The following is a 27,433-nucleotide window of genomic DNA, read 5'->3' on the forward strand; positions in this document are numbered from 1 at the left end:
CAAGTTGCACCCCCTGATAGGCTTTATGAGATAGGCCTCCAAATTGAAGGTGATATTAAACGCACAATTAAGGTGGTCTTTTGGGATAACCTTTCTTCTTCATATGATATTTTATTGTCAGAGGTTGACTGGCCTCCCCCGTTTGTTCTGGCTTCTTCTAAAGGGGAGAATGTTATTCTCCTGAGTTTTTCGAGTTATGTCTCAGAGGATGCTACACTAGTTAGGCCTTGTTCTGGCTGTGTATCGTAATCAGGTGGGTTGGGATATGGATTTGCACAGCACATGAAATTCTTCTCTGTTCGATGCCCCAACCCCAATATCCAATCAAGCAAGATGCAAAAGTGTCCGTAAGTGAAATCTTGGCACAATTGGAATATCAGGGTGTAATTGAACGCTGTGTTTCATCCATGAATAATCCTCTTTTTCCGTTATTGAAACTGGTAGTTCACATCGTATTGTTTTGGATTACCCTCATTTGAACTGTAATGTTCATACCTGAGTGGTACAGAACACCCACAGCTCTGCGTTAGTTGATACCATTGTTGGTAAAAAATATAAAACGACTCTTGATATCTCCAAGGGTTTTTATAGTCACAATTTGGCTCTTGATAGCCGTGACTTGACTGCCTTCAGCGCCCTCGGCAATCACAAAAGGTATACGCGCTTGCCTAGGGGATTTAAAAATAGTCCCGGCGCTTTTGTGGCATGCATAGTGTCTGTTTTACATAAAATTGACCCTGATGTTTTCTCACACGTCAACGATATCTATTTGATGGATGATAAATTGATACCGCATGTTGTGCGTGTGGATCACATCATAATGTCTTTTGCAGACCTGGGGTACAAGTTTAACTTTGTCAAGTTGCATATTGCCTGTTTGGCATTTCTTTTTCCGGGCTACGAACTCACCAATAAAGGTAGGGGGTTGGCCCCCCACTTCCTGTAGAAATTTGCTCAATTACTGTCTCCTTCTACTCTTAAAAAATTGCAATCTTTGCTGTTTTGTTTTAAATTTTGGGAGGACATACATTCCTGATCATGCCCAGTGCATCAAACCACTTTACTCTTTGGTACAATCCTGTTGGCTTCCGGAACATACCGTGATTCTTCGGTCTTTGCAGTTTGATCTGCTTGTTACCAACTTCTTGTTAACACGTGGCAATTCTACAAATTTGGCCTTAAGGATTGTACCACTTGCATTTGGTTTCACTTACTTGTCGTTCAATGAGGGGGACATGGTCCCCATTGCATATAAATCGCATTTGTACACTTTGGTTGAGATGCGTTACTCTTCTACAGAAAATAAATTGACGGCTGTCCAGATGGCAATTCTGAAAGAACGTTCTCTAGCTCAGGGTAAGCACATTTTCATGGTCCCGCCAGTACCTGCTTTAGTAGCAGTTATGAATGGCTAATGTCCTGAATTCTAAAGCCTTGCATTCATGCTGGATACAATGTGCTAGTTCTTTGACGTCAGCTGATGTCAACTTTCTTTTTGATCCTTCTTTGCAGACACAGGAGTTTTTACAATATGAACATGTTCACCTGCCTTCTCTGTCATTACTTCCCCTTGATCAGAACAAATGCATTATTTACACTGATGGATCTGAGCAGCCAGCCGTTGGTTCTAAACATGTTTATTCGGCGGCATGTGTAATATTAGCAGGGAAAATCATTGATGGTGATTATAAATCCTCCTTGGTGCACACACAGTCTCTTGGTGATTGCACGGCTCAATTGGTGGAGCTACGTGCTTTGGTTTTGTCTCTTAATTTTGCTGATCCAGATGCTGCTACTCTTGTGGTGTGCGATTCGTTTTACTGTTTTATGATAGTTTAAATGATAACTTATTTTTTGGGAAACAAAATGATTTCCGTCATTCTAAAGGTAGCGCAATTAAGCATAAAACGCTTTGGGTTCGGGTGGCCACTCTTAAGGAGCGTTTGCTACTCACACGTTATCTATACTTAGGGCCATCAACGTGAGGGAGGCTGGGAGCACACGCTGTTGGTAACTCACTGGCTGATGAGGCAGCCAAATCTGCAGTAGCCACTTTTTCTGTAGCAGCAGTCACAAGGTCCATTACTAAAATTGATGATGATATTTTAGCAGCTATTGCTGTGACAAAGGAGAGAACAGAATTTCCTTAAGGTTTTCCTTCACGTTTTACATACCACTTGTCATCTGATCAAATTACATTTGCAACTATTTAGTCCATTGGGGATCGGCTGATTCTCAACAAGGACCGTAGACTTTCTTTGATCATTGCCACACATGAAGGTGTTGCTTCTGCACATGCTGGTGTAAATGCAACTGGTTACCTTTTGCAGCAACGTTTTTGGTGCTGTGGTGTATACCAACAGGCACGTAAATATGTTCTTTGTTGTGACATGTCAACAAATTAATCCTTCTACCTACTCAGCTTTACATCTCTAATCATTTTGCTGTATTTATCTTGATCACTGCGGTGCTTTGACATCTGACACTGAGTTAACCCCTTGAATGCCCATGACGAGCTGGACTCGTCATGGCACACAGTTCTCGTGTGCCCATGACGAGTCCAGCTCGTCATGAGGCATTCCCTTGGGCTTCCACAGCTCCCGAGGCCCCCCCCTGCTTTCCGTGTAATGACGATCGGCGCGCGCGTCGCGCCGACGTCATTACACTGAAACTGAAACTGAAATGAGCCAAGAGGCTCATTTCAGTTTCACTTTCTACGTGCTCAGGGGGCTATCTCAGGTAGAAAGACGGGAGAGGTATTGTTGGAAAGGGGAGAATCTCCCCTTTCCAATGGTACCCCTCCCCAGTAGATCCCTGCTTGGGGATCGCCACAGGAGGGCGATCCCCAAGCAGGGATCCACCCACTAGACACCAGGGAGGGGGAAGCGGCGCCTTGGGCAAGGGCCTTTGCTCCCCGTATATGAAACCCCACTAGACACCAGGAAAATAAAAAAAAAAAAAAAAAAAAAAATAGGGGTGGGGGCTGCCCAAAACGGGCAGGCCCATGCCCCCACCCCACCCCCCAATTACTACAGTCTTGGCCCCTAATCTGCCCCTTCGGGGAGCAGAAAGCCCACAAAACACCAGGGATTTGTTCTTAAAAGGTTTTTTTAGGGTGTAGGCTGCCCAAAACGGGCACGCCAATGCCACCACCCACCCACCACCATTGCAGCCTTTCTGCCCCCCCGGGGCAGATGGGGCATTGGCCCCTAATCTGCCCCTTCAGGGGGGGCGGAAAGCCCACTTGACGCCAGGGATTCTTTTTGCGCAATTGTTTTTTAGGATTTTTTTGGGGGAGGAGGCTGCCTGAAACGGGCACGCCAATGCCCCCACCCCCGCCACCATTACAGCCTTTCTGCCCCCCCGGGGGGCAGATGGGGTAGGAGCCCCCAATCTGCCCCTCCCAGAGGGGCAGAAAGCCCACTATCCACCAGGGATTTTTTTTGCGCAATTGTTTTTAGGGTGTAGGCTGCCCGAAACGGGCATGCCAATGCCCCCACCCTCCCCCCCCAGGAGACAGATGGGAGCTGTAGCCCCCAATCTGACCCCCCCTGGGGGGCACAGAAAGCTCACTAGAAACTATGGATTTTTTTGTTTTATTTGTGTAGGGGTAGGGTCATGACAATACCCCCACCCCACCCCCAGAGAAATTCCAGTCTTTCTGCCCCCCCCCCCCGGGAGGGCAGATGGTGGCAGTGGCCTCCTTCCCACACAAAAATGTGAGAAAAAGGTGATTTTTTCAGCTAAATTTGAGGTTGGCAGGGCGTTCTGGGTAAGGAAACGTTGGGGGACCCACGCAAGCCATACCTCCCTGGAATCCCCCGGGTGTCTAGTTTTCAGAAATGTGTGGGTTTAGTAGGTTTCCCTAGGTGGCCACCGAGCGCTGGGCCAAAAACCCAAGTGACCCCCCTTGCAAAACCAGGTCGTTTTGAGATAGGCAAATTTCATGTCGCCTCACTACGTTGTGGGCCCTTGCCTGTCGCGGGTACTTGGGCCTCCCACGCGAGTGAGGCACCGTTTTTATCGGGAGACCCGGGGGAACGCTGGGTGGTAGGACATTTGTGTCAGCCCGGTGATGCCACAACTTTCCCACACAAAAATGTGTGAAAAAGGTGATTTATTCAGCTAAATTTGAGGTTTGCAGGGCATTCTGGGTAAGAAAACGTTGGGGGATCCACGCAAACCATACCTCCCTGGAATCCCCCGGTGTCTAGTTTTCAGAAATGTGTGGGTTTGGTAGGTTTCCCTAGGTGTCCGCCGAGCACTGGGCCAATAACCCAAGTGACCCCCCTTGCAAAACCAGGTCGTTTTGAGATAGGCAATTTTCATGTCGCCTCACTACGTTGTGGGCCCTTGCCTGTCGTGGGTACTTGGGTCTCCCACACGATCGAGGCACCGTTTTTATCAGGAGACCCGGGGGAATGTTGGGTGGTAGGAAATTTGTGTCAGCCCGGTGATGCCACAACTTTCCCACACAAAAATGTGTGAAAAAGGTAATTGTTTTCAGCTAAATTTGAGGTTTGCAGGGCATTCTGGGTAAGGAAACGTTGGGGGATCCACGCAAGCCATACCTCCCTGGAATCCCCCGGGTGTCCAGTTTTCAGAAATGTGTGGGTTTAGTAGGTTTCCCTAGGTGCCGGCAGAGCTAGGGTTCAAAAACTACAGCTAGGCACTTTGCCAAAAAAAGTTCATTTTTCACTGCGAAATTGAGGTGTGTCCGCGATGCGTTTTGCGCCGTTACCTATCGTGGGGCACTAGGCGACCCACACAAGTGAGGTACCATTTTTCTCAGAAGACTTTGGGGAACACGGCGTGGGTGGAAGTTTGTGGATCCACGCAGATTCCAGAACTTTCCACCACAGAAATGTGGGGAAAATGTGTTTTTTTGGGCAATCTTTTAGGTTTGCAAGGGATTCTGGGTAACAGAACCTGGTGGGAGGCAGTCACATCACCCCATCCTGGATTCCCCTGTGTGTCTAGTTTTAAAAAATGTATAGGTTTGCTAGGTTTCCCTAGGTGCCGGCAGAGCTATGGTTAAAAAACTACAGCTAGGCACTTTGCCAAAAAAGGGTCATTTTTCACAGCGAAATTGAGGTGTGTCCACGTTGCGTTTTGCGCCGTTTCCTGTTGCGGGCACTAGGTCGACCCACGCAAGTGAGGTACCATTTTTCTCGAAAGACTTTGGGGAACGCGGGGTGTGTGGAAATTTGTGGATCCACGCAGATTCCAGAACTTTCCACCAGAGAAATGTGGGGAAAATGTGTTTTTTTTGGCAATTTTTTAGGTTTGCAAGGGATTCTGGGTAACAGAACCTAGTGGGGGGCAGTCAAGTCACCCCATCCTGGATTTCCCTGGGTGTCTAGTTTTCAAAAATGTACAGGTTTGCTAGGTTTCCCTAGGTGCCGGCAGAGCTATGGTTCAAAAACTACAGCTAGGCACTTTGCCAAAAAAGGGTCATTTTTCACAGCGAAATTGAGATGTGTCCACGTTGCATTTTGCGCCATTTCCTGTCGCGGGCACTAGGCCGACCCACACAAATGAGGTACCATTTTTCTCGGAAGACCCTGGGGAACACTGGGTGGGTGGAAATCTGTGGATCCATGCAGATTCCAGAACTTGCCACCACAGAAATATGGGGAAAATGTGGTATTTTTGGCAATTTTTTAGGTTTGCAAGGGATTCTGGGTAACAGAACCTGGTGGGAGGCAGCCAAGTCACCTCATCCTGGATTCCCCTGTGTGTCTAGTTTTCAAAAATGTATAGGTTTGCTAGGTTTCCCTAGGTGCCGGCAGAGCTATGGTTCAAAAACTACAGCTAGGCACTTTGCCAAAAAATGGTTATTTTTTGCTACGAAATTGAGGTGTGTCCACGTTACGTTTTGCGCTGTTTCCTGTCGCGGGCACTAGGCTTATCCACACAAGTGAGGTACCATTTTTCTCAGAAGACTTTGGGAAACGCGGGGTGGGTGGAAATTTGGGGATCCACGCAGATTCCAGAACTTTCACCAGAGAAATATGGGCAATATGTGGTTTTTTTGGCACTTTTTTAGGTTCGCAAGGGATTCTGGGTAACAGAACCTGGTGGGAGGCAGTCATATCACCCCATCCTGGATTCCCCTGGGTGTCTAGTTTAAAAAAAGTTATAGGTTTGCTAGGTTTCCCTAGGTGCCGGCAAAGCTAGGGTTAAAAAACCACAGCTAGGCACTTTGCTAAAAAAGGGTAATTTTGCATTGTGAAAATGTGGTGTGTTCAGGTTGGGTTTTGAGCCATTTCCTGTTGTGGGCACTATGCCTACCCATACAAGTGAGGTACCATTTTTATCGGGAAGCAGGCTAAGAGTCATTCAGATTTGTAAAGGAACTGTTATTACCTATTGACTTTCGATACATTTATGCCTTCCAAATGAAAGACATTGTGTAAAAAAGAAGTCATTCTAAAAAATGACTGATAATTCTCATGCTAGTATGAGTATTCCCAATTTCGGAAATGTGCAAATAGCTACTGTTTCTAAACTCTATATTTTGTTCCCATTTCAGAAATACATAGGTGTCTTTCATACCGATTTTTCCATGTACACATTTTAACAGAATAATTGCAATACACCCGGTACATAATAAAAAACCATTGCAAGTTGCTGCTCAGTTTTTGGCTCTGGGTTCATCGGGTTCTTGGTGAACCTACAAGTCCTATATATCCCCACAACCAGTAATGTCCAGCGGATGTAACGGTATATTGCTTTCAAAGAGCTGTCATAATTAGAAGAAGTTACAGGTGAAAAAGTTGACACAAAAGGCTTTTTTTTTTCAACAAATTTTCAATTTATCCTATATTTAACTGTTAGTTTCTATAAAGAAACCGTCATGGATCTACACAAATGACCCCTTGCTGAATTCAGAATTTTGTCTACTTCCCAAAAATGTATAGCTTGCCAGGATCCATTATTGCTTTTGTACCCATTTCTACCATTAACTGGATAGAGGTTGAAAGCACAACAAATAGCAAAAATAGGCTATGTCCCAGAAAAATGCCAAAACTGTGCAAAAAATGTTGGGTTTCTGACAAAAGTCTGGTATTCCCTAAAAGCTGGGAAAGTGGTGATTTCAGCCCCACAAACCCTTTTTTGATAACAGTTGCAGGGAAAAACCCAGACGCTTTCATTTGCAGCCCATTTTTCCAATTTCCCCCCCAAAAAATTAAATTTTGCTGTATTTTGGCTCATTTCTGTGACCCCTCCAGGGGAATCCACAAATCCTGAGTACCTTCAGAATCCCCATGATGTTGGAAGAAAAGGACGCAAATTTGGCGTGGATACCTTATGTGGTCAAAAAGTTACAGGGGCCTCAGCACGCACTACCCCAAATAGCCAAAAAAAGGCGTTGCACAGGAGGCGGAAAAGGCCTGGCAGCAAAGGGGTTAAAGCACATCTTGTTTGCAGTGGATTTGTGCACTAGATTCCTTTGGGTTTGGCCTCAACGTAGTGCTGACGCTCGAACTATCATTAAAGATTTGTGTGTCTTTGTCCGGAAGTTTGCCTGTGGCACCTTCCGTTCTGACCAGGGTCCTGCGTTTGCCTCTAAGGCTTAACGGAATGCAATGAAGTCTCTGGGGGTGCAGGTACAATATTCGTCTCCATACCGGCCCAAGGGCAATTCAGATGTGGAGCGCATGAACAGTGACTTAAAGCAATCTTTGACAGCTAGAGTCTTAGGTACCGGCAGGGGTTGGCACTCTCATTTGTAGTCCAATATGCACTAAACAATCTCCCTGGAAGATCTCTGGGTGGGTGGAACCCATACGAAATGCTCTTTGGCATTAAAATGTTTGTGTCAGACCTTGAAGGTCTAGAGATTGTGGCAGCTGCCGCAACCTTTGACATAGATAATCATTGTGCCTTGTTACAGGATCTACAAAAAGCTTGTGATTCACAAGCAAGAGCCCAGTTGCCCTCCTCTGAGGATCCAGCGGTGCTGATTCCTGTTTCTGGCTGGCTTCCTAAAGTTGGAGATCTGGTCTGAGAAAAGGTGGAGAACAAAAATGAATTTGGTCCATCCTACTGTGCACCGGTCAGAGTCCTTGGTTTGAAAGGCACCTGTACCTTGATTCTGCCTCCTTTACCTGGTCTTAAGGAGAATTGTTACATTTTGATTGAACATGTCAAGCTACACCACATGGGCGATACTGAATAGTATGCCTCAAAGCATTCGGTGTTGAGATATTTCAAGGAATACGATGGCTTTGCTTCTTTGGCTATTCCCCAGCATTCACAAAGGGAGATGAAAACTTCAAGTGATTTATTGCCTGTTTTTCATTTTACATCCACATCTGCGGATATTGAGTATGCTTCTCCTCTAGTTGATCACACAAGATGATGGACGGAATGTTGCACATTGGCAAAACATTCACCCCCAGTCACAGATCTGGGTTTAATCCATCGTTATTTTGCTCACCACGCCACCCCAGTTCAGACATGGCCATATGAGACACAGGGTAAAGACTGATTTGCATATGGCTGGGTTCAAACTGGAATGGCATGGTGAGCAAAAAAACGATGGATTTAGGCCCAGATCTCTGTACTGGGGTGAATGTATGACATTGTTCTGCATTCTGTCCATCAACTGTTGTTTTTGCATTTGCCACCCCGAGTGGGACGGGTATGCTCAGACGTGAGTCCCGTGCTCTCCATGCCACTGGAATCAAGCTATCCTGGCTGAAGAGGGGTGAAACCCCGAAACCGGTCCTAGGATGCTTGGTTCCAGTCCAGGGAGGACCTGTCTTGGCAGTTCGGGCTGGACTGTTCCCATGAGGCACAGGGTCAAGACTGATTTGCATATGGCTGGGTTCAAACTGGAATGGCATGGTGAGCAAAACGATGGATTTAGGCCCAGATCTCTGGGGTGAATGTATGACATTGTTCTGCATTCTGTTCATCAACTGTTGTTTTTGCATTCTCCTCTAGTTGAAGTCATAATTTACATTCCTGAGAGTACCATATCTGAAACATCTGATGCAGCACACATCCTCTGTTGGTTCAGCTGAGGTCCAGTGGTTATTATATGGATCATAATAGCTTTTCCTCTAACACATCTTCCTTGTCATTTTCTGTGCTGTGGACCCCTACTCGTACTAGTGTTTTCAGCTCTTGGTTCAAAAAGAATTACTTGGTCCCGCCCTGGACATATATCCGGATGGTGCTTACGATGATATTCCTCTTCATGTGGATCGGATTTGTGTGTGTATTTTTCCTACTCATTATTGGCTATTATTTACCTGAACGCTCTGCTGTGAACTTTGTTGACGGAGTTCTGGTCCCTCACACGTCGTCCCATATAATGAAAAGAGACCAAGTCCTTGTCAATATATCAGCATTTCCTGTTGTTGATGGCATTGTCTGGGATAAAGTTGCATACAATATCCATAGCCCAACCAAAATTTTGAACACTCCATACATCTTCCGCGTTTCCTTGGGAGATGTGGTTTTGCCCGACATCCATTCAGATGACTGGGATGTTCATGGCAATCATTCGTTGTTCTCTGATTTAAAATAATATGCTGCATTTGACACTGAAGATTTGTATTTAAATTAGGCTAATTATGCAGATTTATTTTGTTATCAACATTATGGCCATTATTTCTTACACAAGACAAAAACACAGACACCCTTTTTTAATTATACCTAATGGGAGCATTACACGACACCGTTGCCAGGTAGTTCGAAGGCCCAACAAAGTAAATTTGTGTATTTTTTTGGCTAAAATCTGTCCGACCCACAGTCCTATTTTTATGAATTGAAGATGCCGTCCCAAGCTAAATTTATGTTAACACAGACTAAACTGGTTTACTCCTTGTCCTTCAGGAATGATTTATCCGTAATGGGTTATGAGCATTGGAAGGACACAATTGATTTGAAATCCATTTAGGGCACTAACGATTGGCAAGTGCAGGGCACAGAAGCTTTGCATTGTGCATGTCTGATACCATCTCAAATTAAATTTTAAATGACACAGTACAACAGACTACTTGTTTTGGTTTAGCCATGGCCAAAAATCTAAATAAACCCTCCATTCCATTATTGACTCCATATGATACATGGCAAACACACACTAACTACTCAATTGAGGACTTAGCTGTCTTATTTCAAATTGGCACTCTTAACTCTTCCAATATTGACCCCTTGGGATGGTTGGTGTGGCCAACATCCACCATACACTACTAATGCATTATTTATGTCAATTATACACTACGCATACATTCTCATCTAAACTTTCACACACTATCATACAAATATAGCTCATTTATTAACCAGAGAAGTTAGTTCTGAAAAAAGGAAAAAAAGAGAACTCGAGCAACAAAACCATGAACTTCAAGGAGAAAAAGACCCAAACACTCTAGCACCGATGATTGTCGATTGCTCGGCAAACCAAATCAACAGACTGCTCCCCATAGCAGAGCAATCTATTACACTTAGTGCAGTGCATTTTTGCATTGGCAAATTGGGGACGTATGTTCGGATGTTGGTTAGACGGAGATGTCCCCGAAGTGCTTGGTACTGCCGGCGTTGTTGGTGGGTTCTCCCAGAGTCTTCTGCACTCCTCATGTGCTAGGTTCACAGGATTTATACATTTTAAATGCTTTACCATACTTGCGGTCCTGCAAGAATATTTCTTATTAGGATCTCCACATGAGAGTACAGCCTTACAGATTTTACAAGTGACCTTGGTAGCGTTCACTTTATTGTGTCCTTCAGGAAATATAAAAAATTTCCAGACGATGGAAGAATACCTCTCAGGGCGTGGAGGTTCCTGTAGAAATTCTTCAGTGTTGGAATGTTCAGAATCAGATGATTCTTGTTGTCCAGAAGCCATTGTTTTTTAATCCAAATCCAAAATAGGTGTGCAATCTCCCAAAAATGAGGTTCTTCTTGGTAGAGTTGTTGCTCCAAAGAAAGTCTAAGAAGAAGGATTGAAATGGGTGGGGTCCTTCAATAGTTGCAATAGGAAGTGTTATGAACTAATCAAATCTCTTTTTATCTGGTCACATGGGATTCGCGTAGGTTGCGCACAGGCAGCACGCACCCAGCGCGACTTCGCGAAATTACACTTCGAAGTAATATAAGTTTATTAAAACTAAAAGAATATTATTTTTATAATTAACTCACATAATGTCTTGCCTTAATATTTATATTGAATACATATATATATATCTTTTTAGACATTAAAAAAAAATTCCGGGAGTTGCGCACCCACCGCGTCGAGCACGTATATGATGTCAGGCGTAAGCGCGCAAACGTCTCGTAACGTAATACGTATATGTCGCGCATGCGCTTGGAGTCGCGTACCGGTCGCATAGCAATCGCGCAGGAAAATGCGCACCCATCGCACACCCTACGCGGACCCTACACAACAATCCTAAAATGGCAGCTAGGTTCCGTGCAGTGATCGAGAAAGGTACGCTTTATATTTTTTTTTAAATAAATAGAAATAAAGAAAATAATATTAATATATTAAAAAAAATATCAAATTAAAAAAAAGAATTTCAATATTTTTTAAAACATTTTTTTTCAATTTATATTAAAAATATGTAATGTAATTTAAAAAATAAAATATCTGAAAATAAATAGTTTAAAAAAATGCAGTAAATCAGTATCAAAAAAATAAATATAACAATTAATACATTTAAAAATTGTGATTGAAAAAACCTTTGAAATTCACTGAAAAAACCATAGGTTTCAGACATGTTATAGTTAGGAATTAGCATTTAAAAAACCTTAGAAATTCAGTGAAAAAACCATAGGTTTCATACACGTTATAGTTAGGAAATAGCATTTAAAAAACCTTAGAAATTTACTGAAAAAAACATAGGTTTCAGGGGCGTTATAATTAGCGGGACATTGCACTCGTACAAAACCATAGAAATTCCTCCCTTATAGTTAGTTCAGCTAACTATAACTCGCGCGCCCGCAATGCACTGCTGATGACGTCACATATTACATCAATCATGACATGGTCAGTGACATCACTCATGACATCACTTATGACATCTCAATTGACATCACTGATGACATCATCCTTGTGATAGAGTGGCAGACCTTTGATACACACACTCAAAAATAGAAACTAACATTTCTAAACAATGGTCATACCAATACCAGTTACAACAACCTATTCAGTAATTCTAAGATCTACATACACATTCACTCATACTCATACATATACAGTCCTATATATTCACTCATACATGTACTCACTCATCATATGTACTCTTACACCTATACATCCTGTTACACACCACCACTCATCCATAGAGTTACTCACACACACAGTCACTCATGCTAATAAAGAATCAAACATACATTTACTTGCATATACAGTTATACACACACCTGCACACTTACTTCTACAGAAAGTTACACATACTTACTCTTTTTAAAAAATCACTTAAAGAAACACATACTTATTCTTACAGGAACTCTTACAATCTCTCACTCTCACATATACTCACTTATATACAGCAATACTCACATATACTAGTTTAAAACATATGTAGTTACTTATAAAGACACTATTGAGACAGTAATTCACTCACTAACACACCCATACACACACTCATCCACCCATACAGTCCTGTACACATCCTGTCTTCAACAGATACAAACAGTGACGCACTCATTCATGCATCTATGCACTGAACCATACAGACACTCATACTGATACTTGAAAAACCAAGTAATAACCCATATAGACACTCATGTGTCTACTCACCAACCCATGCAGCCACTTATACACAAAGTGAGAGAGTGATACAGATATTTACATATTTAAACATTACTCAGTAACCCATGTATTCACTAAGACACACTTAATCAGTCCTTTATACAATTAATTTTACCCCCAAAAAATCATCCATATAGACACTTATATACCCATTTATTCTCCCATCGACCTTGAGATATACATATATAAAAAATATTAAATTTTCAGAATGACACACATTAACTGGATGATGTCATCAGTGATGTCATCAGTGATGTCATTTGAGCTGTCATCAGTGATGTCATGAGTGATGTCACTGACGATGTCATGGGTGATGTAATATGTGACGTCAATGTCATCAGCAGTGCATTGAGGGCGCGCACGTTATAGTTAGCTGAACTAACTATAACGGGGGAATTTCTATGGTTTTGTATGAGTGCAATGTCCAGCTAACTATAACGCCCCTGAAACCAATGTTTTTTTCAGTGAATTTCTAAGGTCTTTTAAATGCTAATTTCTAACTCTAACGTGCCTGAAACCTATGGTTTTTCAGTGAAAAAAAAAAATATATATATATATATTACCGGATATGCCTTTACCACGAAGGGTGATATATTTAATTGAAATAGATTGTATGTTTTTATTTAACTTATTTATCTATTTATTGTCTTAAACTGAATTATCATGAATTACAGCGACATTTTGCACAATCTAAATAGCTTTTTCCTGTTTTATATTGGGATCAAGCTGTTTGTTGCATTGTGCACTATATGAATGTAGTAGTGTTTTTTCTATGTTGATGAAACCTAAGGTCACATGCTATCGAACAGTGCACTTTGAACTCTGTATTCGGGCTATATATTGGTCTTTGTAATGTACTGACGTTGTCATGTGATCAAGGCTCTGCTGAGCCGAAACGTTATGACGACAGCCTTACGAATTAATTAAAACAAGCACTTTAATGAAGGTCCGTGTCCGCGAGTGTTCTTGGAGCAACTGATGTCTATCACGTCTTCCACGCACCAGCGGTAACTGGATATTTGTGGCGGTTTGGTTTCAGGAATCCACAACACGGGACCCTTTCCAACAAAGGTCAACGCCATTCACTGAAGCCGCATCCAAGTTTTCTTGGTGGAATTTTTTACTCCGGAAGGAAGAAGGTGATTGGACCCCCCCAGCACCCGGTGAAGCGGTAGTCGTACGGAAACTGAAAACAGCCGACGGGAACCGAGTCGGAGGACGCGGCGCATCGGAGGAGGTTTTCAAGGAACCGAGACACCGAAGTAAGCGGGATATAGCGTGTGTGGGAGGAAAGTTCTTAGTGCACAGGCGCATATCAGAAACGTTAGGAGTTAACTGTTATTAAGCCGCCTTACTCAAAACTAATCGAATTCAGGCATGTCGATTGACAACGTGAGGGACCGGGAAACAGCGGCGTCTTCGATGTTTTCAGACAGCCTCCCAATTCCCCAAAACATACGAGGAAGAATCAATGATGAAACGAACACCACTAATAAGTCACTCAAGGAAATTTTTAAGACCTTGGAAAAGAAAAACAAAAGTGAGCAAGCTAAATGGTGGGAAGCTAAATCTCTACAAGGTTACATTGAAGTCAATCGCATACCGAGGGGTCTACGAATTATCATAGCACCTAGCTATGAGGACCCAAACACGGATTTAATGAGGGAGTGGGCAGACAGCAATCTTGACGATTCGCGTCGACTCGTGCTCATCCTCATTAAATATGCTGAGATCGACCGAGCTAAACTACTTACGGAGATAGCTTCCCTTCAGGAACAAATTGAAACCATGGGTACTAAGGAAGAGAAGGACCTATCAACTAGTGAAATGAAAGCATGCTTGAAAAAGGAAGAGACTAGGATAATGGAAAGGAAAGCCTACAAATTTCAGCGAGACAGAAATGATTATGACCTGGGCCAAATTTTCACCTTCTCGAAAACATTTTACATTCTGAGAAAAGCTAATAATGCAGGCCAAACAAAGATGAGAATCACTCGGAAAGCCAATGAAGCTGAAACATCGGTATCGGAATTGAGTTCAGGGACAGGCACGGAGTCTGAAACTGAAATGCGTGATGAGACACAAGCAAGACAAGGCAACAAGCCGTCCCCTGGGAGAGAAATTGGTTTTTTAAACCGGGAGAGACTTCAGTCGCTCAGACCTCGGACTCAAAAACAACACGAGGAAAACGCGCCAATTACAAAAGCAGGCACAGGCAGAGGGCGAGGAAGAGGCGTTGCCTACTCAAACAGAAGGAGGGGCAGGGGTCAGTGGATGCCCAAGGAATAAATACAAAATCGACTGACAAGACCATCATTGATCTCAGCACATGCAATTTAACCATAAAGGAGGAGAATGTACTCAAATTGGGTCTCTCCTACGTACCTCAAAGTAACATGAACTATACCAAAACTAGGTGCGACATATACAAGGCGGTAAGGAAATTAAAACTCCGCAAGTACTTTGCACTTAATAAAAACATTGATAATACGAAATCCAGTGGTCAGACAGAGGGCAACATAGATTCTGGTGATATGTCGCAAACAACCGAGCTCCTGGAGCTATGGGAAACTGATGGGGTCGGCTATCAATCCAACGCAATGGAAGGCAAACAAAAAACAACACCTTTCAAACCTCCATCTATATTTAACCCCATAATGCCACGAGATGCGATAGACATATTCCATGAGAACACGGTCAGTCAAATTAAAAAACTTTACAAAAAAACAGTAACTCAGAGGAACAAGTATAACCGTCAAACTTTTGAATATAACAACCTAATAAAGAAACTAGGGGACAACAAGAACATTGTGATACGCCAGAGTGATAAGGGTGGCAGTGTGGTACTTTTGGAGCGATCACTCTATGAGAAGGAAGCTTACACCCAGCTCAACGACAGAGAGTGTTATATGAGGTCTAATGCAAGTGACCTAAAAATCATGATACAAGACTATCACTTGAAACTTACAAAATGGAGAAACAAAAAACTGATCACAGAAGCGGAGTTTAAGTACCTCAGAGTTGATAATCCTATAACTCCGATCATTTATTTTATCCCCAAGGTGCACAAGGATATTAATAAACCTCCGGGCAGACCTATAATCTCAGCCAGAGGGGGGCTTTTGGAGAAAACTTCTGTGTATATCGATTACTTCCTTCAACCCTTTGTTAAACAACTACCCTCTTACATCCAGGACACAGGAGACTTCTTGTGCAAGATACAACAAATTAAATGGGAAGTTGGCTACTGGATGCTAGCGCTAGACGTCACAGCTCTCTATACTAGCATCAAACATGAGACTGGTCTTAAATCAATCTCCCATTATTTGAGCCAAAGGGGTGACCAGGACAATGAGCATAATACCATGTTATTGCAGATGCTATATTATTGTTTGAACAACAATGTATTCATGTTTAACAATTTGCTTTACCGTCAACTCCAGGGTGTTGCTATGGGGGCCAGTTTTTCGCCAAGCTATGCCTGTTTAGTGATGGGAGCTTGGGAGGAACTGGTCCTCAGAACTCAGTTCAATGATGTAATGGATAACTATGTGGTAGCATGGTATCGTTTTATCGATGACTTATTCATTGTTTGGCGGGGTGATGAGATGTTGGCCAAAAGATTTATTGGAGATATCAACAGCAATGATTATAATTTAAGTTTTACTGCAACAATGAGCCAGTCGTCAGTGACATTTTTAGACACTGAGATATATGTCCTCAATGAGGTATTGGAAACTAGACTCTACCTCAAAAAAACAGCAGGAAATACATTGCTACCTGCTAGGAGTTCACACCCGGCCCATCTGATAGCTAGCATCCCCTACGGGGAAATGCTGCGTTTCAGAAGGGTATGCAGTAATTCTACTGATTTGATCACGGCACAACATTCCAGCAGCATTAGATTTCTTGAAAGAGGCTATTCTAAAAAAGTCATAGATTGTGCTATCAGCAAGTCCATGCAGCACACTAGGGAGGAGCTTTTGAGCTCCTATGCTCCCAGCCAAAGCACTGTGATTGAAAGCCCAGCTCTCACTCCATGTGAAAAAAACAACACATTCAGAATCATCACAGGATACAGTAAGCAGCATAAAGACATTTATAAAATCATCAATCACAATTGGCCCATTGTACTTAACGATCCAGTCATTGGGGCATTATTGCCAACACGTGCTTTGCTTACATTCAGTAGAGCTCCCTCGATGAGGGACTCCCTTGTGGACACGAATCCTGAAATTATCGAGAGAGCTACATGGCTACAAACCAACACAGGCTTTTACAAATGTAAAACATGCAAATCATGTCTCCAAGGTGTGAACACTAGATCGTATCAGGACGGCTTTAGTAACTTAGATCACCAGATCAACAAGTTACTTACCTGTAAAACGGAGTTCGCAGTCTACATCCTGATCTGCCCGTGTCCATTGAGGTATGTGGGCAGCACCAAATTGCCGGTGCATAAACGAATTCTTCAACCCCTTAGGGCTATTACAAATCAAGATAACACATACCCAGTGGCCAGACATTTCAGGGAGTCCCACCACAGTGATAGTCGCCAGCTCAAATTTTATGTCATTGATGCCATCAATGCGAGCATACGAGGTGGTAATAGGGAAGCGAAACTCCGTAAACTGGAAACTCAATACATATTACGCCTTGATACCAAACACCCAAAAGGGCTTAACACGACTGAAGATCTTTATACATGTTTACCTTAAATGAGTTACATGATTATGTATGAAATCAATTTTTTGAATATCCTCTATTACTGATGAACCCTATTTAGCTCTAGCTGTGATCCGATGTCTCCTTTCTATATTTATTGTACTGTATTTCCCTCTTTTTCACAGTTTTTTATTGTGATATGCTTAACGGTACCCAAGATTTCCTTGCTCTGACAATAGCGATATTTCAAGATAATTTTTCCAATGTTGTCTCGTTACACGCCAACGTTGGATAGGTTATACGTTTTTTAGTCCTTTTTTCTTTCCCTTCCACAACTTATGCACTTTAACCTTTTTAGCATTTATCTATGAATCCCTTTTTTTAGCCTTGATACATACTATGAGAGATCTATTGATACATTTTTTTGCACTTGACCTTTATTGTTAACATAGGTTTTTCCTCTTTTTAGATATAGACAGCATTTATTTGAAGTCCCCTACATGATGACCCTAATCTACACAAAAATTTGTTAATTACATAGATGATTGATGCTTTTGGCATTCATGCCATTATTATCTTTTTGCACCATTCATTATTTATTAGGACAGCCCTTAAAATCTGACCTTGATTAGGGCTATAGGTATGTGTTTAATAGGCATTCACGCCATGATTACCGGATATGCCTTTACCATGAAGGGTGATATATTTAATTGAAATAGATTGTATGTTTTTATTTAACTTATTTATCTATTTATTGTCTTAAACTGAATTATCATGAATTACAGCGACATTTTGCACAATCTAAATAACTTTTTCCTGTTTTATATTGGGATCAAGCTGTTTGTTGCATTTTGCACAACACTATATGAATGTAGTAGTGTTTTTTCTATGTTGATGAAACCTAAGGTCACATGCTATCGAACAGTGCACTTTGAACTCTGTATTCGGGCTATATATTGGTCTTTGTAATGTACTGACGTTGTCATGTGATCAAGGCTCTGCTGAGCCAAAACGTTATGACGACAGCCTTACGAATTAATTAAAACAAGCACTTTAATGAAGGTCCGTGTCCGCAAGTGTTCTTGGAGCAACTGATGTCTATCACGTCTTCCACGCACTAGCGGTAACTGGATATATATATATATATATTATCTACTGGCGGTCGCCAGTAGACAGTTATAGTTAGGACCGTGTTTCCATAGGAAATCCACAACATTCTATTTGGAATAACTTTGGCGCCGGTTGACGAATCCTCGCAAAATTTTCAAAATAGGTGGGGCGCTCCGCTCTGCTCCTACCCTGAAAGTCTTGGGGGGATTCGTCAAACGGGGGCTGAGAAAAAAGGGGGGTCCCAAAACGCGTTTTCCCCATGCAATTTTCCATAGGGACCTTTAGTCCAAGGTGCAGCCCGAACGGCTAAACAGAATTACTTGAAATTTGGCAGAGAGGTAGTCCTCAGGTCAGGGATGTGCCTTTTGCAGGTCTGGTGTCAATCTGTTCAGTAGTTCCTGAGAAAATCAAAAGTAAAATCATATACATATGTGGGCGGAGCCTAACCACACATCTCATCCTGAGATCTGATTGGCTGTCAGCACTTCATCCAAGAAGTGTTGGCAGCCATCTTGGGACCAATATACATGATAGCACCTCATTAAAAAGCATTGCAGTTAATAGAAGGTTTTAAGACTTTAGTTACATTATAAATCATTTGTTGATGGTACCATACTCATTTTAGGAATTGTGGTATGTTCTAAGGTGATTTCACCATGTGAAAAAGCCTTCTGCTGGGATATCATGATTGAGAGAAAAATATTTTCTCATGCTTTTCCCACAGAGGTTTGGAAGGTGATCTATAAGCTAAACTGAGAGCTTATTTTCTGTAAATTCACATTATCTTTCTCAGTCATGTGAGAATGAAGTCTGACATTCTCAGTAAAACATGTACATCCAACAAGGGCAGAGACTGTCAGTTGATTCCTTTGTGTTCTACTGCAGCTTCCCAGAGTGTTCCAAAGAACATCTAGAGCGCTAACAGTCCTACTTATGATAAACGTATGGCACACCTGAAGCCATCTTGCTTGGATTAAAGTGGTAACTCTTAAAACATTTAATTTAAAAAGGAACAAAATGAGGGGGTTCATTTTTCCATTAAAAGTATGATTAGTGCTGCAGAAAGAAAAATTAGGGCACATTTTGAGTGACTTCTCAAATCCTCTTCTATTTCATTAAAAAATTCTGACATGCAGACTGAAACATGCACTTTCAATACCAGCAGCAGTTTTCCCTGGTGAGCAGTAGCTTTACTACAGTGATCTAATGAGCAAAAAGAGTGCTAACATTCTGAATTTATGGCAAATGTGTGACACATCTGAATGCCTTCTTGATGGAATCAAAGTAAAAAACTGAAAGTATTTCCTACTGAGGAGACTGCAGTAAATGAGGAAATTAGGAAACTTCATAACAAATAAGTCTCCCAAGATGGCCATCAGAGACAAAAGAGCCCAAATGTAGCCCAAATATCACCCAGATGTAGCCCAAGTATAGCCCAATGACAGAATGTCCCAGAGTGTTCTTAAAAACAACTAGAGCGCTTACTGTCTTCATTATGACAAAAGTATGGCACACCTGAAGCCATCTTGATTGGAATAAACTGGTAACACTTAAAACATTTAATTTAAAAAGGAACACAATGAGGGGGTTCATTTTGCCATAGAAATTATGATTAATGCTGAAGAAAGAAAATGAGGGCACATTTTGAGTGACTTCTCAAATCCTCTTCTATTTCATTAAAAAATTCTGACATGCAGACTGAAACATGCACTTTTAATACCAGAAGCAGACTTCCATGGTGAACAGTAGTTTTACTACAGTGATCTAATGAGCAACTTGAGTGCTAACATTCAGAATTTATGGCAAATGTGTGACATATCTGAATACCTTCATGATGGAATCAAAGTAAAAAACTGAAAGCATTTCCTACTGAGGAGACTGCAGTACATGAGGAAATTAGGAAACTTCATAACAAATAAATCTCCCAAGATAGCCACCGGAGACAAAAGAGCCCAAATGTAGCCCAAAATCACCCAGATGTAGCCCAAATATAGCCCAAAACAGAAGTGTGCAAAACACTTATTATTTTGTGTTTTTGCAGTGTTATATAGTGCAGAATTGTCAGGTATTGGAGTGCTTTATATGAGCATTGGTTACATCACACAAGAACAAATTCATTTTGGTTGTAGACATGGGGAGACTAAGTGATTTGACCAGAATCACAGAATGTTGAGCTGAAGCAGAAACTCCAACCTGGTTCCCCAGTTGCAAAGTCTGCAGTTCTGGAAGTAACACCACATCCTCTCCCCTAAGTGCAACATTTAATCAAGTGGTCAACTGGATAAAAAAACATAAAGGTAACAAATAATTTAAAAGTGCTTTGTCGCTATTGGAAAACTCAGAAAATATGTCCTTATTTTAGTCTTTTAGAGCACTAACCATAATTTTGATGCCAATAAGACCCTCTCATATATGTAATTTCTAAAGGAAATGCTCTAGGTATTACAGTTTTGATTACATCAAGATGACGTCAGGCGTTCCACACTTTTGTAATAAATATAGAATGTTAGCAATCTAGTTGTTCATTAGAATACTGTTGAGAGGCAGAGGCCAGGGGCACGGACTCTGAAAATTGAAGGCAGGTAGGAGGGTGCAAAGGCAACAATTTAACCACACTGAGCAGGCAGGAAGGGCCGTGGCAGCACAACAGACTATGGAGGGCAGTGGAAAGGGGGGCAGGGGAAACAAACCAACAATACAGGACTTGCAAGAGAGGCTGTGGCAATGCAATAGACCATTGTGGGCAGAAGGAAGAGGCAATGGTAGTACAACCATACATGCCAACAGACCCGATTCAGCCAGGAAACGTCCAATGTTTTTAAGCTCAAATGGGCTTTATTTGATCTGTCTCCTGTCTACAATCTCCTCTTTTTCAATGTAACTCAAAGGGAAAAATCAATACCCCAGTTTTTTTTCAAAATCTCCCTCTTACCAAGTTCAAAATGTTCGCAAGTATGGTACATTGGATCATGGAACGAAATGGGGTAGGGACATGGACTTGGATAACAGAGGACAGGAGGGACATGGAGAGGTGCACCAAACTGACCCTGCAGGGCAGGCATCAGGGTTTGCAGCAGCACAATACACCACACAGGGCATGCGGGACGGGAGTGCAGCACAACAATCCATAGAAAGCAAGAGGGAGGGGACAGGACCATGCACATGGACAACAGAGAACAGAGGGGCAAGAGGCAATGGTAGCTAGCTGACCATAATGGACAGACAGTAGAGAAAGCTGCAGCATAACAGACCATAAAGGGCAGGAGGGACGGATCAGGGGCATTACAATGGAACAGACAAGCCAGGAGGGAGGGAGTAGGGGTCTGCACATGTAAACAGAGGGCTGGGGGCAAGGGGGCAGGGCAGGAGCAGCAAGATAGCCATGGAGGTCAGGCAGGATGGGCACTAGAAGCAAGACACACCATGAAGATTAACAGTGAGACTGTGATGGCATACACACAGACCATGGAGGGAAGGTGGGAGGGGTTCAGGGGCAGCTAACTGACCACACAGGGAAGGTGGGAGGGGCCATGGCAGCACAGAAGACCATGCATGGCAAGTGGGAGGGTTAGTGGCAGCACAATGGCTATCATGGGCAAGAAGGAGGGTGCAGGGGCATGCACAAAGGACGATGGAGGATAGAAGGGAGGGTCAGGACCTGTGCACAGACAAGAAATTTCAGGGGAAGGGGCCTCACAACAGACCGCACAGGGCAGGCAGGAGGAGCAGTAGCAGCACAACAGACCAGGGAGGGCAGAATGGTGTGGCAGTACAATGGACCATGTAGGACAGGAGGAAGAGGATAGGGGCATGGCATGTGGACAGGCAGGGTGGAGGTGGCAGGGACAGGTTACAGTCATCTGACAATGCTAGGCAGGTGGGAGGGGAGTGGCAGCTAAACAGAACACTCAGAGTAGATAGGAGTGGCAGGTCCATGGAACATGGTGGGCAAAAAGGATGGAGCAGGGGCATGCACAAAGACATCGGAGGGCAGGCGGAAGGAGAATAGGAGCAGCAAGCTAAGCACAGAGTTTAAGCAGTTGGTCAATGATGGGGCATAGAATTGGGCAATGGAGGGCAGGAGGAGTGGACTGGTACATCATACTAAATTGAGGGCAGTGGCAGCACATCAGACCATGCATGGCAGGAGGGAGGAGGCTAGTCCATGGATTCACACAACAGAGGATAGGGAGGAGGGGAATGGGGCAGCAATCTAACTGTTCAGAGAAGGCGGGTATTAGGAACTTTATTGTTTTTAAAACGTGTGTCTGTGCGAACTACTTAAAATATGAACAAGTATGCAGCATAATCTCACTTTTATTCAGGAAGAAGAGGACGTTTGTGACTGTGACTCTGGGCTCACTTGGCAGAAACACCCCCTGACCCTCCACCCTCTATCGCAAAATGTAATGCCCGTGAAAAGGGTAGGTGAACACAGTGTTATATAGAACATAGTCCTGAGAGCACGATTGAAAATGAAAACTAGATATAGTGAATGGTATAAACTATGCACCAAAAAGTGTGATATAAGATGAACCGGGCGTGAAATATAATATGCAATACATTGTGCGCAATGACAGAATCATTGGAGAGCGCGAGATAGCACAGGCACTAGCGCGTGCTATGCGATATGCGCCTTGGAGTGTAATATGCACAGGGCAGTGTTGTGTAACCTAACTAGTCTCTAAAGTTGTAATATAAAATATGTGCTGGGGAGTGTAACGTTGCATATGCACTGTGACAAAGATATGGATCCCAGATTGAAATATGTATGGCATAGCACTGTGCGTTATAACATAGGCTTCGAGGAAGGCACGTTAGATGGGGCAATATAACCCGTGCGAAGACAAGTGTGGCATGACATATTCACGGGGTGGTGTTACAGTGCACATGGGCTAGAGAGTTTCATAGCATATGCACTAGCTAGTGGAATACAACACAGAGGTGTGTGGCACTCTGCAGGCAATGGTGGGTGTAACACAGCATTGGGCTCTGCCAGGAGCGCGCTGTGACTCTCAAGTGATGTTCGTCCCCTTTCCAGAGAGTAAAATAAAAAGTATTACACATTCGGCAGTGGATGTGTGTTTTATTAACCGTGAGGGGGGTTTCTTGCATAGTTTTGGTCTAATTTTTGTTGAATCCCCTTTGAATGGCTTGCTGTGCATGTGTATTAAATGTGCCCGTCAATAGCTTCCCATGTTTGTATAAATAAACGACAAGGGTGTCTACCGGGATTAGGCACGGTAGGGCATCAGACATGTCAGAGCTTCACTAGTGGTGTAAATACATTCCACGTGGATTCATTGTATGCATAGTTGCCTTTTAATGAATATCACGCAAATCGTCATGGTGATAGGTACGTACGGTTTGTCCAGCATGTCCTAGGTGTGTCAATAAATATATATTTTTTAAAAATAATAAAAAACAGTGGCCGGCCCTGGGGATTGGGGTCAAAAAAATATAATTAGGAGACAGGCCCTGGGGAATGGGGTCATCAGGGCCAATAAATTAGAATAAGAAGGGGAACCACACAGCCCCCCTTCTTAAAAAATTAAAATAAATAAAAGACTGGCATCGTGCCGGAGGCCACGCCCCCTCCTTGCAGCACTCTGCAAACGCGCCCCCTGGCGAGTTGTAAGTTGGGGAATTAATTCCTCTTCAATACTGAGGGTCCCTGAGGGCCAACTAGCCCAACAGGCATCTCCAGTATGCGCCAGGGAGCTGCGCTGCAGACAGGTGTTCTGAGGCCAAGCCCCTTTTTACACCTCTCTGCAACGCAGCTCTGTGGCGCTTACTGGTGGTACCTAGTGGTCTAGTTTGACCCTAGGGACCCTTAGGATTCAAGGGGACTTAATCTCTCAACTTAGAACAGCCACAGGGCGCGTTTACACAGTGGTGAAGGGAGGGGACGGGGCCTGAGGTGACGTGTGCAAACACGCACTATGGCACGTTTTAAATTGGGGATATAATTTCCCTTCAATACTGAGGGCCCCTGGGGGCTAACTAGCCCACCAAGTGCTTCCAGTAAGCGCCACTGAGCTGCATTGCAGAGAGGTGGTCCAGGCCGTGCCACTTTTTACACCTCTCTGCAACGCAGCTCTGTGGCACTTACTGGAGGTACCTAGTGGGCTAGTTGGACCCTAGGGACCCTCAGGATTCAAATTAACATAATCTCCCAACTAAAAACGGACACAGGGCGTGTTTACACAGTGGTGAAGGGAGGGGACAGGGCCTGAGTTAACGTGTGCAAAAACGCCCTGTGGCCTGTTTTAACAGGTAGTTTTAATCCCCCTGCCCTATTATATACTAGGGGCTTACAGAGGAGGTCATGCTAATCACAGGGGGACCCCAACGCATAATGTTCCATAGTGTATGTAGGTGTTTTCACTGTATTCTAAGTGTCTTTTAACATAGCACTGGCTCTAGGACTGGTTAGTCAGACTCAGTTACCACCAGTATCCGTCTGAAAAAGTTGAGGGTACAGGATGATTTTGCAACAAGGCTTCTTTCTGCTCTTCTTTTTGTTCTTTCTGCACGTTATCCTTCAATCCTGCACTTTTCTTCGTCTTTGAGGACTTCTGTTGCTTCTTTCTGCCCTTCTTTTTTTTCTTTCTGTGCATTTTTTCTTCTTTCTTCACATGTCCTATCTCTGTAGGCATAGTTAGAAATTAGCATTTACAAAACCTTTGAAATTCACAGAAAAAGACATAGGTTTTAGGCACGTTATAGTTAGGAATTAGCATTTAAAAAACCTCAGAAATTCACTGAAAAAAACCATAGGTTTCAGGGGTGTTATAGTTAGCTGGACTTTTCACTTGTACAAAACCATTGAAATTCCCCCGTTATAGTTAGTTCAGCTAACTATAACTCGCGCGCCCGCAATGCACTGCTGATGGCGTCACATATTACATCACTCATGACATGGTCAGTGACATCACTCATGACATCACTGATGACATCTCAAATGACATCACTGATGACATCACTGATGACATCATCCTTGTGATAGAGTGGCAGACCTCCTTTCACCCTAATATAACCTTTGATACACACATTCAAAAATAGAGACTAAACTTTTCAAAACAATGGACATACCAATACCAGTTACAACAACCTCTTCAGTAATTCTAAGATCCACATACACATCCACTCATTCACCAACAGTCCTATACAGTCACTCATACATGTACTCACTCATCATATGTACTCATACACCTATACATCCTGTTACACAATGCCACTCATCCATAGAGTTACTCACACACATAGTCACTCATGCTAATAAAGAATCAAACATACATTTACTTGCATATACAGTTATACACACACCACCACACTTACTTCTACGGAAACTTACACATACTTAGTCTTTTAAACAATCACTTATAGAAACACATACTTATTCATACAGGAACTCTGTCAATCTCTCACTCTCACATATACTCACTTATATACACCAATAGTCACATATACTAGTTTAAAGATATGTAGTTACTCATAAAGACACTATTGAGACAGTCATTCACTCACTAACTCACCCATACACACACTCATCCACCCATACAGTCCTGCACACATGTTGTCTTCAACACATACAAACAGTGAGTCACTCATTCATGCACCTATGCACTACGTAATACCCCCCACCGAACCATGCAGACACTCGGACTGATACTAAAAAAACCAACTAATAACGTATATAGACACCCATGTAGCTACTCACCAACCCATGCAGCCACTTATACACAAAGTGAGAGACTGATACAGATATTTACATATTTAAACATTACTAACTAAGCCATATATTCACTATGATACACTTAATCAGTCAGTTACACAATGAATTTTTCAAAAACAAATCATCCATTTAGACACTTATATACCCATTTATTCTTCCATCGACCTTGAGATATACATATATAAAACATATTTAATTTTCAGAAAAACACACATTCACTGGATGATGTCATCAGTGATGTCATTTGAGATGTCATCAGTGATGTCATGAGTGATGTCACTGACCATGTCATGAGTGATGTAATATGTGACGTCATCAGCAGTGCATTGCGGGCGCGCGAGTTATAGTTAGCTGAACTAACTATAACGGGGGAATTTCAATGGTTTTGTACAAGTGAAAAGTACAGCTAACTATAACACCCCTGAAACCTACGGTTTTTTCAGTGAATATATATAGATATAGATATGTAGATATATTGATAGATATAGATATATATATATATATATATATATATATATATTCTACTGATTCATTGGCGCTAACTCTCTCCTGTAATGTGCAAATATATACCTATCATCCACACACCTTCAGGATAGTCAATGTTTTTCAGCTACCCCATAGCAATGGTCACGATAGTGAGCGCCATCTTTAGATCACTTTTTAAAGGCACCACATGTTCAAACTTATATCCACATAGGCAAGGTACTTTCAACAGCATTCGATCTACAGAGTCACAAATTGTAAAAACAATCCGCACCAAAATACAATTGATCATTGCAAAAAATATAAATATACCACATTTCACCCTTAGTTTCATATAATTCATTGTCATAAAGAAATAAAAACAAGCATTTGCAATTAAATAGTCTCGTATTTACAAGACTTTGAGCTATTGGTCCTGTAAATGTCAATAGCTTAAATTCTCGCAAATGCGAGACCTATTGAATTGCAAATATTGTTTGTTTCCAAGCACCCCATGCCACGCTTGCACTTAATAGATGCCACGCACCTAACAAGGCGATTACTGAATCAGAAGCCAGCATTTCCAAAGGACAAAGACACAAGCCAATAAAAAAATATGGGCGGAGAGTGGGTGGAGCTTCAAGAGCATACTCTAATACAGCATGCCTTGCAGAGCAACGCCTGCGCTG

The 27,433-nt window shown here is 42.5% G+C and overlaps 1 long non-coding RNA gene across 1 annotated transcript in view; it reads left to right on the forward strand.

Annotated features, from left to right (window-relative positions):
• The window catches only part of LOC146801683 (uncharacterized), a 308,613-nt gene that overhangs the window by 77,803 nt on the left and 203,377 nt on the right, over nucleotides 1-27,433 (forward strand). The gene's annotated exons all lie outside the window — the stretch shown is intronic.

This window comes from Triturus cristatus, chromosome 8 (genome assembly GCF_964204655.1).
Source record: "Triturus cristatus chromosome 8, aTriCri1.1, whole genome shotgun sequence".
Taxonomy (NCBI): Eukaryota; Metazoa; Chordata; class Amphibia; order Caudata; family Salamandridae; genus Triturus; species Triturus cristatus.